The sequence below is a fragment of the Papaver somniferum genome, chromosome 1, assembly GCF_003573695.1.
Source record: "Papaver somniferum cultivar HN1 chromosome 1, ASM357369v1, whole genome shotgun sequence".
In the NCBI taxonomy this organism is placed as follows: domain Eukaryota; kingdom Viridiplantae; phylum Streptophyta; class Magnoliopsida; order Ranunculales; family Papaveraceae; genus Papaver; species Papaver somniferum.
The window spans coordinates 179,526,224-179,543,226 of NC_039358.1; positions in this window are offsets into that span (position 1 = coordinate 179,526,224).

Sequence of the window (17,003 nt, forward strand, 5' to 3'; positions counted from 1 at the left end):
CAAATATAAACATTACAACACCGCAATTGTACCGAATTTCGTTAAGCAAAAACACTTGATACCCAACAATAAAGAAGATACCAAATCATAAGCCAAAACATTGACACGGTTTTTCTAACCAGAAATAATTGAATCATATAAAGAAATCCATACACAATAATGGAACATTTTCAATTGTACCGAAGTTTTGTTAAGTAAAAGCAAAATATATGCAATATAAACAGGTTATTCTTGAACAGGAAAAATGATTAACTAACAAATAAAATCGTTACCTCAATTTCCGAAGCCACTTCTCCCCAGAAAGATATATCATTAAGCGCAAGTTCAAATAAGAATTCTCCCTATGTTTGTTGTCATCCTCTCACAAGAACAAAAGAACAACAAAAAAACAACCTTTACCAGATAAAGATTGAATTGTTTTTAACTAATGCGTGCCAATAGCAAAAGTTGAAACCCGAATCACATGTGTTATGCTAAACACAACTTCTGTAAACATAAATTGATGATCAACATATTGTGACTTTTCACATATTAGTTTCAATCGGAACACCTTATGATCATTTGATAAAGCCTACCAACATGGGCTAGAACTTACTCCCGCTAAATAAAAAATCCACACAAATCGTAAGGGATTCACAATATGAGATCGAAAATAAGGTTAATGAAAACCAACATTTATGTCATATATCTAGAGTACTCATACATATACCAAATATTTAGTTTATAGAATATAAACAAACATTAGTATATGTGACTTACATATGAGCTACACCATCAAAACTTTCTTATGATTTTGGTGTAGCAATCATAAAGATATGATCCAAAGATCGGCTGACCTCAAAAGTCACTAACCATAAGGAAGTGAGCCAATATATGAGACTGAAACACAGAAGTTTATCTCATAAACTCAAATGCAATACCCCATAAATATTCAACAGAAAATAAAGTATTTCAATTACCTCAATCTTGTAGGAAATGAAATTACGAAAACAACGCAAAAAAAAATGAGGTCATTCTGAGTTAGGACGAAGAAATTATGAGTAAAAAAGTTTTACACTCCTTTGTATGGATGATGTTATGACTGGTTACACCTTGATCCCTAGGTTAGGTTGTAACCGGATACACCTTGAGTTCCCACACAAAACTGTTTTAGGCCTAACTTTTGCATACGATGTCCGAATTCGGTGATTCTTGGCTCTTTTTAACCGTATAAACAAGAGGTACACATATATAACCTTAGATATCAACACCATAAACTAATAATTACTGTTTCTATCGAAAGAAATTATGGATAGATAAGGTATGAGTAAAGACGAGAAAAATTTCCCTGAAGATGTTAATTAGTCATATAATAACCGAGAGGTCATGTGCTCAGTTTTTATGTACTTCCTCACGTTCAATAAGATTGAGCACAAAGGTGAGCATGCACAATTCAACACAACTAGGTTGTGTTGAGTTGACGCTTGTCTTGTTTGTCACAGGTGACTAAGACAGAATCATCATCCTTGACCTCTTGCTTGGTTTTCTTATTACTCTTGTTCCATCTTTTCTTCTTTGAATTGTGATGAAGAGTGTCATTATCATAATGTGCATTTGTACAAGAAATATTAGACAATATAATGTCTTTCTTTTAGTCTTTCAAGACGATTCTCATAATCATTGTTACCAACAATTATCAAATGAGAATCATTCATGTAACTAACTTTTGGTCTCTCCTTGGATATGGGGGACTTCGTGACCCATTTGTAGATGGGTTTTGCAGGAGTGGATTTCTCCTTAATACCATTAGGACCATTGCCCTTTTGGCTATTTTGCGAATCGACCTTTCTCCAATTTGGAATATCAGATCTTGTCTTCGCATTTACAAAGTCATCTCTCTTTCTATAATTAGGTATTTTATGAGATGACCTTGTCGAGCGATATGCAAAATTTGAACTATCATTATAATAATTCTTTTGCCTAAACTTAGGACAATACCGATCTAAGTTCATTCGAGGAGCAAACTTAGCCAATTCGTTTGATACAAAAGAAATTACATCGTTCATCTTACGAACTTTGCATCCCCATTGCAAGTGTCCTTTATTACCACAAAAATAACAATGCTTAGTAACATGAGGAGCGTGATTTTTAATGTTACCTTTTTGTGGAACCTCTTGCATTGGATTTCAACGAGTTTTTTTTTTTTCTTCTTCTTCTTTGTTCAACGTTGTTGCTTTCTTGACATTAGCAGAAGTTCTCTCTTTGATTTTTGTTCTTGAAGAGTCTGGTTGAACACAATTCTTAGGCTTGACATGCTTTACTTAATTGAAGAAATAAGAACATCTTTGACAACAGTGGAAGCCTCTGGTTGAGAAGAATTCGTAGCTTTGAAAAACTTTACCTCTTTGCTAATATTTGAAGCATCTTTCCCTTATAGCCCAAACCTCGTCTATCACGATGATTTCTACTTGCTTCTAGCATTGAGGTTATACTGTTTGAGTTATCAACGCACTTTTTCAAGATCAAATTTTCTTCTTCCAATTTCTTGATATTATCAAGAGCACCAGTAAGATCGGGAGCCTTAAGGCGTTTTTCTCGAGAGAGATATGTGTTTGTACCCAGAAATATTTCCAGGCACTAAACACGATGATTTTGGTGATGATGAGGAAAACAGGGTTAAAAACATGAAATAAGCATAAAGAAAAGGGACACAGGTTTTACGTGGTTCGGCATGGTTTGCCTACATACACGGATGAATCCCCTTGTGGAGTAATATTTTATTTATCTCATAATTACAATAGTTATTTTTTGTATTCTCTCTCTCAGCTCCCACCCCCTCATCTCTATCAGGACTCCCTATTTATACAGTTCAATCCCTCAGTTCAACCCTAATTTAGTGATAAACTTAAATGGCCATTAATCTACCCATTCATGCCTCCCTGTTTATTTCTGCATGAAACTTCTCATTCATGCCTCCATGTTAAATTCTGCATGAAACTGCTCATTCATGCCTCCCTTTTTAATTCTGCATGAAACTGCTCTTTGCATGCCTCCTGAATTAATTCACATGAAACTGTCTTTGCATGCCTCCTGAATTAATTCGCATGAAACTGTCTTTGCATGCCTCCTGAATTAATTCGCATGAAACTATCTTTGCATGCCTCCTGAATTAATTCGCAAGAAACTGTCTTTGCATGCCTCCTGAACTAATTCTGCGTGCTGGCAGACTGGATTGATGGTTGACAGGCATAATAGGCTGATAGTATGGATGGAGACTGGCTGACAGCGCATCTGGCAACATGGCTGGAAACTGGTTAGCAACACATCTAGCAACATGGATAGAAACTGGTTGGCAGTGCGGCAGAGTACTTGGATGGAAATTGGTTAGAAGCACTGCTGGCAACATGACTGAAAATTGGCTAGAGGTCCGACGTACAACCTGACTTTGACAGTCGACCAACGGTTGACTTTGACTGTTGACCGAGCATTGAGTTTGACCATTGACCGGTCATTGTAATACTGGGCAGGCTGGTGGGCTACTTCGGTTGACTGGTTAGCGGGTGGTGGGCCGGGGAAAGTGTATAAAATTGAAGAGCAATGAAAACGGGCCTACAGTAATACCGCAAGTGCACGGTCGTCGGTTGTAGCTCGTGCAAGTACGGGTCGATCCACAGAGACTAGGTGTGTTTGGAGTTTTCTAGCTATTTTGGGCTCTAAATTGTTGTTGGGCTTTGAGTACAAATGGATTTTGGTAACCCATGGGTTATGATTGTGCTTTGGGCCTTTGAGTTCTTTGGGAATGAACTGGGCTTTAGCTTTAGCCTATCAGTAAACTAGGCTTTTAGAGAGAACTGTGGACTGGGCTTAACAGTTCACTTGTGAACTGGGCTTGGTAACAGTGAACTGGGCCTTTGCTTGGAAAGTGAACTGTTACAGTGGGCTTGTGCTGTGAGCCAAGCTCAGTTGCAGCAGCAGTGGTGGAAACCAGGTTGCAGCAGCAGTGGTGGCTGGCACAGCAGGAGCAGAAGCAGTGCACAGCAGCAGATGCTCAGCAGGGAAAGGGAGAGCAGCAGTGGCTTCAGCAGTGCACTTAGGCCACAGTGAGATTCAATGGACTAATGGGGAGCAAAACAGAGAAACTATAAGAGAAAAAGATAGCAAAAGAAAGAGAATAAAAGAGAACACAGACAGAGATGAGGAACAGGGAAGAATAGGGAACAATAACTAAAGGATTAACAATGGCAGTGAAACAAACTAACAATGATCATGGGAAAGAAGCAAAAATCAGTGGCAATGAGGCACAAAGGCAGTTAGCCTAAGGCAAGGGAGCAGCAATGAAACAAATGGTAACAGTGGCATTTAACAGGAAACAAAATCAAATAAACCAAGGCTGTTAGCCAAGGGCAGGGAGGAGAAAAAGTAACAAAGCAAAGCCAAGGCATTCATCTAGAGTGGGAAGAGAACCAGCTTGCTCACAGTCACTAGTGAGCACTAGTTTCTCCCCACTGCTCAATCAACTCAATGCTCTAAGGCTCTAACCTAGCATTGACACAAAACAGTAAACTAATCCTAACATTTGAGAAGCTAACAGTTGACAAAACAAGAGAGCCTAGGCATACAACTAGAGTGGGAAGAGAACCAGTTTGCTCACAGTCACTAGTGAGCACTAGTTTCTCCCCACTGCTCAATCAATACAATGCCTCAAAGCTAAACTTCTACCACTAACAGTGAACAAAACATGAATTTAAACAAGACAATAGAACATGGACTAGACATTTAAAACAAAATCACAGGGACTGAAATGAAACATGAACTGGAATTAAACATAACCAAGCATGGAATTGATCAAAACAAAAAGGAAACAGGGTATTGATTTAAACTTAACAAGAACAGTGGCACTAAAACATGAATCACAAAACAGGCACAATGCTAACAAACATGAACTGAAACAGTGAACATTAAACAAAGCATTTGAACACAATTACTGAATTGAAACACTAAAAGTAAACTAACATAGATTAACAAATTAAATTAAACTAACACAGACTAAAATTTAATTTCGAATTGAAAATGCAAATTAAGCTAACTTAAACTAAAACTGAATTGAAACATGCAATGATATAAATTAAAAAACACACATAAATTGAAAGTAAAATTGAAATTTAAAACTGAAATTAGAAACAAGAACCCTAAATTGATTTGGAATTTGAAATTAGAAATTAGAAGTGAACCTAACCCAAATTGGGTGGTTACTTGGCTAGTCCAAGAACACCTTTTACATTCCTTGCAACTTGCCTTTTATAGCTTTTCAAAAAGCCCTAATTTTGTGAAACCCTAAAATTCGAAAACCTAAATTTTTAATTGAAAAAATTCCTTACTGTTCTCGCGATTTTGATGTCGACCCATGCTTTATCTTCTCTTCCTCCTGCTCCTGCTACGTTTCTAGCTTCATAGCCATCAACCTAGTTCGTTATTTTCACACGCCAACAGTGAGAAGAGGGGCGTGAAATCGACGAACTCGACTGATAGCTAGTAGGGGAGGTCAGTGGTGATGATGGGTTTTAGTTGTTAGGGTTGTAGGGTGGCTGTGGTGGCTGTTAAGGGCGGAGAAGGTGGTGGCAGGGAGTAGGTGGATCTGTTGCAGAGGGATGGGGGAGAAGATGGAGAAGAAGGTGGTCGATGGAAAATTGGGTAAGGTCTGTTTGGCTGACGGGTATAGGTGTTAGGTGCTCGGGTGTTGGGCGGTTGTAGCAAATTGGATGAACAGCGAGGATGAGCCGTGGGATGTGGAGATGATGGATCGATCTGACGACGAGATGGAAGGAAGCGAGGAGAGACCGTTGGATGCGGAAGTACAACGAAACTGACGGCTCAAGATGGAGTTAGGTGCTATAGTGTTTTTCAGGATCTTCAGATTTTGATGCACTATGATGAAGCGACCGTACGATGCTGAGATGATCCAATCCGACGGATGAATATGAAGGCGGGTATGGATATTGGAAATGGGTTTGGGTGAGGGTTTTGGGCCTTGGGTATGCCAAGCTCATATCTTCTTTAAGAACAATTCTTCCTCTTCAAGCCCATTTCTAGCCTTTTGGTCTTGCGCACAACATTCCTCGCGGCTTCCTTGTGTGATTCCTCTTGGCTTCCACCACTTTTCTGCCCTTTTTGCTCCGCTATTCATCCAAACTTTATTTATTACCTAAAAATGCAAAATTAGTTAATAAAAATATTTATTCTTGAAAACAAAGAAAATACAGAATATGGGATAAAATGTAGAATTAATGCACAAAAGATGAGTTAAATGCCAACAAAAAGATATAGAAATATGCACTTTTTAGGACTCATCAAATACCCCCAAACCTGAATTTTACTTGTCCTCAAGTAAAACAAAACTAAGGAAATCCTACCTATACCACTGTCGCTGGTTTCTCGAATGCATTTAGCATATGCACTAAGCCTTTTAAACCACTAAGTGTCCCTAGTGGACGAGTGAAGTCTCGTGAAGGTTTGCTTAGAACGTACCTACAAAGTTCTAGGTCAAAATATAAGCTCAGATTCCATCAAATGTGACATGTGCAAGACAGTTTAAGCTCACAGCAAAATGGAGATGTCAATCTAGCTATCAAAGGCACAATCCTAGCACTGATAACAAAAAAAGACATGTGATAAGAGTGTAAAGTGTATCTACACATGTGTCTAGAATGACCTGAAGTTATGACTACTAATCACCAAGAGATAGTTTTTAGGCTAAGAACCGAATTCTAAGCCAAGCTAGCTGTCCGGCTTTACGAGAATTGTGAATGTTCACCCAATGAGTTGGTGATATTTCAGTTTACCCGCGTTATACATCGATGGCTGCACCCTCCTTGCTTATTACAAGACTATTTACAACAAAAAGATGACTCTTTACATGACTCTTATTTACATTGATTACTCTCTTTTATTTTTGGAACAAGAGAGAACTATTGTCTTTAACATGACAAAACATGGAATAAATAAATACTTGATTTTTTTTTTATTTTTTTTTCTTTTTTTTCTGATATTTTTTCTGATTTTTTTTTTTTTTTTTTGTAAGAAATAACTTTGATCTTTACAACATAGTGACACTTTTGATACATGAACAAAAAGAAAAACATAATTACATGACTCTTAGCAAGAGGTGGCCCTTATCGAATGCATCCGGTCAAATTCTATGGTTGCTTTTCTTAACGTAACCTCCAACTTCTATCCCAGCCAACCAAAGAACAAGCTAGTCAAGTCTCATTCAGTATTCTAAAGTGATTGGCAATCTAACTTCCTATCAAACACCTTGAAGATCGAGGCTATACATGTATTGGTAGATCGTGCGCGTGCAAATTTCTTATCACTATGTGAATTGTGCTAGAATCAGGGTGCCTAAATATCTAGACTAAGACTCCTAATAATTACATATTTGCACAAGAGTCAACATTTCAAGGTAAATGAGCTCCATTTTTATGTTTTTTTCAATTTTTTATTTTTTTATTTTGATTTTTTTCATTTTTTTCAAAAAGAAGGAGTTCTTGTTTTCAATTATGGCATATTATCAAAGTATCTACTTTTCACCCCCAAACCTAAACTAAACATTGTCCTCAATGTTTCAAAATATGAACAAAATTATAATACAACATATGAAGAGGATCATGTTGAGTAGAGAAAAAGGAAAGAGAATACCCGATTTCGGCGAAAGCAATATTAGAACTCCTTTATTTAAGGCAAGAATCCAACATATGTCAGCCGAGATCATATTGGATTAGCAAAATATATACAAAAGGAACAAAAAGGTTTTTAAGAAATTTTATCTACTGGATTATATACAAAAATTCACCATACACTAACAATCTAAAGAATTGAGGATCAACCCAAAAGACAAAGTGTAGAGGTTTCAACAGCTTCACACAATAATAATATTGTATGCATGCAAGTGAAGCTGTGAAACAAAATGAGCTACCCCCAAACCTGGATTTTTCAACGGATAAAATTTTGGAAACAAAATCTCGCAGTTTTGGGGGTTCATCATGCACAAGGTCTAGCTCGAAATGAACTGTGCTAGGGACGGGCAAACATGCTAATTCCAACTGTGGCTCCTAAAAGATATTATATTTAGAGCAACGGCGCCAAAAACTTTCCCCGGCAACGGCGCCAAAAACTTGGTCTAGTTCATCATGCACAAGGTCTAGTTCATCATGTAGGCCCGTTTTCATTGCTCTTCAATTTTATACACTTTCCCCGGCAACGGCGCCAAAAACTTGGTGGGCCCGGGAAAGTGTATAAAATTGAAGAGCAATGAAAACGGGCCTACAGTAATACCGCAAGTGCACGGTCGTCGGTTGTAGCTCGTGCAAGTACGGGTCGATCCACAGAGACTAGGTGTGTTTGGAGTTTTCTAGCTATTTTGGGCTCTAAATTGTTGTTGGGCTTTGAGTACAAATGGATTTTGGTAACCAATGGGTTATGATTGTGCTTTGGGCCTTTGAGTTCTTTGGGAATGAACTGGGCTTTAGCTTTAGCCTATCAGTAAACTAGGCTTTTGGAGAGAACTGTGGACTGGGCTTAACAGTTCACTTGTGAACTGGGCTTGGTAACAGTGAACTGGGCCTTTGCTTGGAAAGTGAACTGTTACAGTGGGCTTGTGCTATGAGCCAAGCTCAGTTGCAGCAGCAGTGGTGGAAACCAGGTTGCAGCAGCAGTGGTGGCTGGCACAGCAGGAGCAGAAGCAGTGCACAACAGCAGATGCTCAGCAGGGAAAGGGAGAGCAGCAGTGGATTCAGCAGTGCACTTAGGCCACAGTGAGCTTCAATGGACTAATGGGGAGCAAAACAGAGAAACTAGAAGAGCAAAAGATAGCAAAAGAAAGAGAATAAAAGAGAACACAGACAGAGATGAGGAACAGGGAAGAATAGGGAACAATAACTAAAGGATTAACAATGGCAGTGAAACAAACTAACAATGATCATGGGAAAGAAGCAAAAATCAGTGGCAATGAGGCACAAAGGCAGTTAGCCTAAGGCAAGGGAGCAGCAATGAAACAAATGGTAACAGTGGCATTTAACAGGAAACAAAATCAAATAAACCAAGGCTGTTAGCCAAGGGCAGGGAGGAGAAGAAGTAACAAAGCAAAGCCAAGGCATTCATCTAGAGTGGGAAGAGAACCAGCTTGCTCACAGTCACTAGTGAGCACTAGTTTCTCCCCACTGCTCAATCAACTCAATGCTTTAAGGCTCTAACCTAGCATTGACGCAAAACAGTAAACTAATCCTAACATTTGAGAAGCTAACAGTTGACAAAACAAGAGAGCCTAGGCATACAACTAGAGTGGGAAGAGAACCAGTTTGCTCACAGTCACTAGTGAGCACTAGTTTCTCCCCACTGCTCAATCAATACAATGCCTCAAAGCTAAACTTCTACCACTAACAGTGAACAAAACATGAATTTAAACAAGACAATAGAACATGGACTAGACATTTAAAACAAAATCACAGGGACTGAAATGAAACATGAACTGGAATTAAACATAACCATGCATGGAATTGATCAAAACAAAAAGGAAACAGGGTATTGATTTAAACTTAACAAGAACAGTGGCACTAAAACATGAATCACAAAACAGGCACAATGCTAACAAACATGAACTGAAACAGTGAACATTAAACAAAGCATTTGAACACAATTACTGAATTGAAACACTAAAAGTAAACTAACATAGATTAACAAATTAAATTAAACTAACACAGACTAAAATTTAATTTCGAATTGAAAATGCAAATTAAGCTAACTTAAACTAAAACTGAATTGAAACATGCAATGATATAAATTAAACAACACACATAAATTGAAAGTAAAATTGAAATTTAAAACTGAAATTAGAAACAAGAACCCTAAATTGATTTGGAATTTGAAATTAGAAATTAGAAGTGAACCTAACCCAAATTGGGTGGTTACTTGGCTAGTCCAAGAACACCTTTTACATTCCTTGCAACTTGCCTTTTATAGCTTTTCAAAAAGCCCTAATTTTGTGAAACCCTAAAATTCGAAAACCTAAATTTTTAATTGAAAAAATTCCTTACTGTTCTCGCGATTTTGATGTCGACCCATGCTTTATCTTCTCTTCCTCCTGCTCCTGCTACGTTTCTAGCTTCATAGCCATCAACCTAGTTCGTCATTTTCACACGCCAACAGTGAGAAGAGGGGCGTGAAATCGACGAACTCGACTGATAGCTAGTAGGGGAGGTCAGTAGTGATGATGGGTTTTAGTTGTTAGGGTTGTAGGGTGGCTGTGGTGGCTGGTAAGGGCGGAGAAGGTGGTGGCAGGGAGTAGGTGGATCTGTTGCAGAGGGATGGGGGAGAAGATGGAGAAGAAGGTGGTCGATGGAAAATTGGGTAAGGTCTGTTTGGCTGACGGGTATAGGTGTTAGGTGCTCGGGTGTTGGGCGGTTGTAGCAAATTGGATGAACAGCGAGGATGAGCCGTGGGATGTGGAGATGATGGATCGATCTGACGACGAGATGGAAGGAAGCGAGGAGCGACCGTTGGATGCGGAAGTACAACGAAACTGACGGCTCAAGATGGAGTTAGGTGCTATAGTGTTTTTCAGGATCTTCAGATTTTGATGCACTATGATGAAGCGACCGTACGATGCTGAGATGATCCAATCCGACGGCTGAATATGAAGGCGGGTATGGATATTGGAAATGGGTTTGGGTGAGGGCTTTGGGCCTTGGGTATGCCAAGCTCATATCTTCTTTAAGAACAATTCTTCCTCTTCAAGCCCATTTCTAGCCTTTTGGTCTTGCGCACAACATTCCTCGCGGCTTCCTTGTGTGATTCCTCTTGGCTTCCACCACTTTTCTGCTCTTTTTGCTCCGCTATTCATCCAAACTTTATTTATTACCTAAAAATGCAAAATTAGTTAATAAAAATATTTATTCTTGAAAACAAAGAAAATACAGAATATGGGATAAAATGTAGAATTAATGCACAAAAGATGAGTTAAATGCCAACAAAAAGATATAGAAATATGCACTTTTTAGGACTCATCAGCGGGCCTGGATGACAGCTGAACAGTGGCCTTGGCAACATTCTGGCCCTATATGTGGCAATTTTACTCACAAACATCGCCCCCTCTTAACCTCCAACTTGTTGCGGGGTTAAGAAGTTAGTTTTCCATTTTGTATTCACAGACTAAGATAAAATTCACCTTCAAGTGTGGATTATTGTCGTCTGAAGTAAATGACAACTTTCCTTGTTCGTTTGCGGAAATCAAGACGCCCCCAAGAGTAAATTACTGTTGTTGAAGCGCAAAGAAGACTGCCTTCGTTGATTGTGGAAATCATAATCAGGTCGCCCCCAAGTGAGGCTATTGCGATTGGAAGATCGGTGGGAAACGGTTGAGTATGAACAACTGTTGTATGCAAAAACAGGACTGAAAGCTATACTGGCTGCAATGGAAGCGTGATGTTGTACAAGAGTGGTATTGAAAGTCAGCTGTAACTGTTGATGTAAAAATGAACTGTGGTAGTTGCGTAGAACTTGACTAGTAACTGTTGTTTGGAAAACATGAGTTATATTTGACGTCACTCGGCTGGAATCTGTGTGAGTTGTTGTTGTAAACGAAATTTGAATTTGCAGACTGTCAGTAATTTCCGACCAAACTAGGTTGTAGTAGATGTTGGTATTAAGCTGCTACCAATTACGGACTGAGCCGCGGTAGTTGCGAGCGAAAGGGTGTGATCCTTTAGTAGTTAAGATGGTAACAGATTTTGTGTGTTGTTGGACCTCCAATGGTCTTGGCTGTGCTACTGGATGTGACGTCTATCTTTATATATCTTCAATAGTTATATGAATCAGGATAGCAACAGCGATGTCGACTAGATCACAATATTTGCTGCGGAACTAGATTGCAGTAGTTGAGGTAAACTGGACTGCGACGGCCACAGAAAAAACTGTCCTCTGCAGTAACGAGCAAAACTGGATAGTAACACCATTGAGCAAAGCTGATCTGCAGCAGCTGCGATCAGCTGGACTGCAGGAGCTGCGAACAGAACTGGACTACAACAGTTCGATCAACTTGAGTGTAGAAGTTATTAATGTTACTGCTTGAAATAATTACATCAAAATATTAGGGTGTATGATCGCCCCCTCTTAATCCTGTAACTCGTTGGAGGATTAAGAAGTTCGGATTACCTTTTGTTTCGATTTCCAGTAGATGAACTTCTCATTGTATTCAGGTGCCACGTAACTCGCCCCCAAGCGTGTGGAGTGTTACAAAGCTTGCCCCAAGAAAGTTACTTTAGACCATAAGGTGTTACATATCTCTCCCCCAAGTGATGGTCACCCACGTTGAAGTGATATGCAACTCGCCCCCAGAAGATAATAATTGTCATGCTGCTCAATGCTCGCACAAGGGTACACAACCTTGCTGCATCTTTCTCGCGCATGGAATGAGGTTGAAAGTTTTTCTGCTATCTGGAATTCGCACAGGGGGACAATCCCACTATTCCAGATTCACACAGAATTGAGATGTGTGCATCTCCTCATGCCTTGGCATGTGAAAATGCTCGCCACATTGTAAGTGTACTAGTGAACAAAAGTATGTATGATTATATGAAATGATAAAAAGATTCGAAAATATTGAAATTGTTCACGCACCGTATTAAAAATGTTATTGCGACTTCGTTTATGAGGTGATTTGGATGTCCGCTGTCTATGTTGATGTTTTCCAGCGGCGATGACTATTGTAATTGCCTTATCGTCTCGACTTGACTCATCAACTAGATTTGTCTGCGGGACTGGAATGCACTAGTTGAATCAAAAACTTGATTGAAGAAAGTTTCCATGGAACTGTATTTCAGCAGCTGCGATCAGCTGAACTGTAACAGTTATAAGTAAAACTGGACTAAAGCAGTTGCTGAGAAACTGAACTATAGAAGTTCGATCATATTGGATTGAAGCAGCTGTGAGGACTGTACTGAAACAATTTTGAGGAAAACTGGACTACAGCAGTTCGATCAACTAGACTGTACTAATTATACGAAAAAGGACTGCGGCAACTCGATCAACTGGACTGCAGTATTTGCTGAGGAACTGGACTACAACAACTCGATCAACTGTAGCAGTTATGATCATCACTGAAAAATAATAATTTTTCTTTGAACGTTGAAATTCCTCCCACATGTTGTTGGAAATTTACATGCGCTCGCAACGAGCCGGAAATTGCTCAATTCAGACATACGATGAAGAAGTTATAGAACAAACAAATTTGCATGTGAAGTAAGTCGAGAAATAGATTGTTGTTGGGGAAGGAGCAGCTGATGTGGCGCAACTTCTACTAATAAGATGGCAAGTTGCTAATGTGGCAACTTGTATGGAAGGAATTAGCTGACGTGGCACCCGGTTGAAGACGCGGTATTAACATGTTGATGACATGATCCATTTTTCAATGACTTTGCTCGGTGAGCGCCTTGCTCCAAAAATGTAGATGATGTGGTTGGTCCAAAAATATTCTCCTCAAATTGTAGAAATTTTATCTTCATGATGTTGGATATCCAGATACGATCACAATGAGCCAAAAATCATCCAATTCGGACGTCATATGAAGTAGATATCAAAGAAATAAGATCGACCACCAAGCCCAAGAATTAGTGTAAAATATCAAGTCCAAGAAGTGGTGAAAAATGTCAAGCCCAAGAAGGGAAATTTGCTCAAGCCCACAGAGGGGCGTACAAATCCGCAAGCCAAATGAACGTGGGCTGAAAAATCCAGGAACCAACGGCTCAACTCGGCTAGCTCAGAGAGCCAACTCGGTTCAACTAGGTGGGTGTAAACATCCTCTAGTGTAAATGATCGGGGTGTAAACATCCGGGGGCCACGAGCTTAACTTGCTCCGAGATGCACGAAATCAGGGCCATGGGATTAACTTGTGCCGCGAAACACTGAATCAGAACGTATTGGCCGGCCGTGGTAGGCCGCCGGTGACCTGCAGCTGCAACTGTTGCCGGAGAGGATAACGTTGCCGCGGAAGATGACGATGCCGGAAAAGACGACCATTGCTAGAGAAGGTGACCGGCGTCGGCAATCTACTGCTGTTGTCGACGATGACGTCACAGTGACGTCATGACGGAAAACTAACAGCGTCTATGTACGGTAACAGAATATTCTGAACATATATTAAGCCCGTTAACGGAATATTCCTGGTATATGCTGACGGTGTTTGTTACCGTGAAGGAATATTCTATCAGAATCATCATCTGCTGACGTCAGTGTCCAGTCAGCTGCTGACCGTGCTCATGCTGACGAGTGTCAGTCTCTGGTTGGTCAGTCCTGATGACGTGGCAAAGTGACGTGTCATACTGATGACATGGCAACCCTCGGTCGGTAGAAAATCACTGAAGTATTAATGATGCTGACGTGGCGTCCTGCTGACGTGGCAGTCGCTGGTTGGCCAACCCTTGGGACGTGGCCCGCTGACGTGGCAGTCGCCGGTTAACCAACCCATGTGATGTGGCATGCTGACACTACTTTTGCTGATGTCATGCTGACGCCATCTTTCGCTGACACCTGATGACGTCACGCTGATGTCATTGCCTGCAGACAATGAAGTGGGTGATGAAGACCTTAACGTGGGTGACGGATACCCTGACGTGGGTGATGGGAACTTAAGGTAGGTGAACGAAACCCTGAAGAGGGTGAACAGTGTTGGCTGCCGTTTTTTTTTTTTTTGAAACTTTTCGCGACGCTTTCTTACAATTGTGATCTTTGCCTTCGGACTTTTGTGACAGATTTTCTGAACTGTTGTCTTTTCCTTCAAAGCTTTTTTTTCTTGAATTTTCAGCAACAGTTTTCTAATACTGTTATTGTTTCTCACAAACTTTTCTGCAATAGTTTCTTGTTTTCTTCTTTTTTCTTGGACTTTTAGCAACGGTTCTGGGGACTGTTGCCGTTTCTCATAGACTTTTCCGCCACCGTTTTCGCTACACTTTTGTGATGCGGTTTTCAAGCGCCTAGAGATGTAGGCAACTTGACAACCCTGCGATCATGACAGTAGTGATTTTGACATACTACAAACTCGAACATGTGGAATTGCGTTATTTGGGAAGCAAATTCTTCGAACTTTGGACTTGAACATGCTGCGGATCGAACATCCAATCAACAATTCTAATGAATTTTGTGGCGGTCCAATTCTGGTGGCTCATGAAGGCGATAATTTCAGCAAATCTCAAACTGCGAAGCTGGACTATAGGAGTCGCAATCAGCTGGACTACAGTAACTGCGATTAACTGGACTACAGCAGCTGCGGTCATCTTGACTGTAGTGATTTCGATCAGAATTGGACTGCAGCAGTTTCGATCAACTGGACTGCAGCATTAATTGTTGAAGGCATCCAAACTGGAAATTTCTGGATGCTTTTCAAGAGTTTTTTTTAGGGTTTTCTCCTTGTTTTAACAGCAATTTCAAGGATCCTTGGCGGAAATTGCAACGAACTTTGGACCCTATCATGTTACGGATCGAACACCCTGCAACAATTTTGATGATGTTTTTACGTCATCATTTTTTTTTTTGCGGAACGAACGTCCGGGCAACAATCTCATCATTCTTTGTAGCGATGCAGTTTCAACGTAATTCCAGAGGTAACAGCTTCAGCAAACCTCGAACTGCGAATCTGAATTGCAGCAGTTGCGATTAACTGAACTGCAATATCTGCGATTATATAGTCTGCAGCAGCTGCGATCAGCTGGACTGCAGTAGTTGTGATTAAACTGGACTGCAACAGTTACGATCAACTGGACTGCAGCAGTGATTTTTTCAAGATATTCAAACTGCTTTTTAACGGACACGATTTTGAAGTATTCTGTACTAATTTTCTCAATGGGAATACATGATTCCTTTTCTCGTATTCCCCTTAGTCGGTGCCAATGTTTATACCCAGAAATATTTTCAGGGACTAAACACGATGATTTTGGTGATGATGAGGAAAACAGGGTTAAAAACATGAAATAAGCATAAAGAAAAGAGACACAGGTTTTACATGGTTCGGCATGGTTTGCCTACATCCACGGATGAATCCCCTTGGGGAGTAATATTTTATTTATCTTAGAATTACAATGGGTTTTTTTTGGTATTCTCTCTCTCAGCTCCCACCCCCTCGTCTCTATCAAGACTCCCTATTTATACAGTTCAATCCCTCAGTTCAACCCTAATTTAGTGATAAACTTAGATGGCCATTAATATCCCCATTCATTCCTCCCTGTTTAATTCTTCAAGAAACTGCTCATTCATGCCTCCATGTTAAATTCTGCATGAAACTGCTCATTCATGCCTCCCTGTTTAATTCTGCATGAAACTGCTCTTTGCATGCCTCCTGAATTAATTCGCATGAAACTGTCTTTGCATGCCTCCTGAATTAATTCGCATGAAACTGTCTTTGCATGCCTCCTGAATTAATTCTGCATGCTGGCAGACTGGATTGATGGTTGACAGGCATAATGGGCTGGTAGTATGGATGGAGACTGGCTGACAGCGCATCTGGCAACATGGCTGGAAACTGGTTAGCAGCACATCTAGCAGCATGGCTAGAAACTGGTTGGCAGTGCAGCAGAGTACTTGGATGGAAATTGGTTAGCAGCACTGCTGGCAACATGACTGAAAATTAGCTAGAAGTGCGACGTACAACCTGACTTTGACAGTCGACCAACTGTTGACTTTGACCGTTGACCGATCGTTGACTTTGACCATTGACCGGTCATTGTAATACTGGGCAGGCTGGTGGGCTACTTCGGTTGACTGGTTAGCGGGACTGGATGACAGCTGAACAGTGGCCCAGGAAACATTCTGGCCCTATATGTGGCAATTTTACTCATTGTACAAACATCGCCCCCTCTTAACCTCCAACTTGTTGCAGGGTTAAGAAGTTAGTTTTCCATTTTGTATTAACAAACTAAGCGCCTTCAAGTGTGGATTATTGTCGTTTGAAGTAAATGACAACTTTCCTTGTTTGTTTGCGGAAA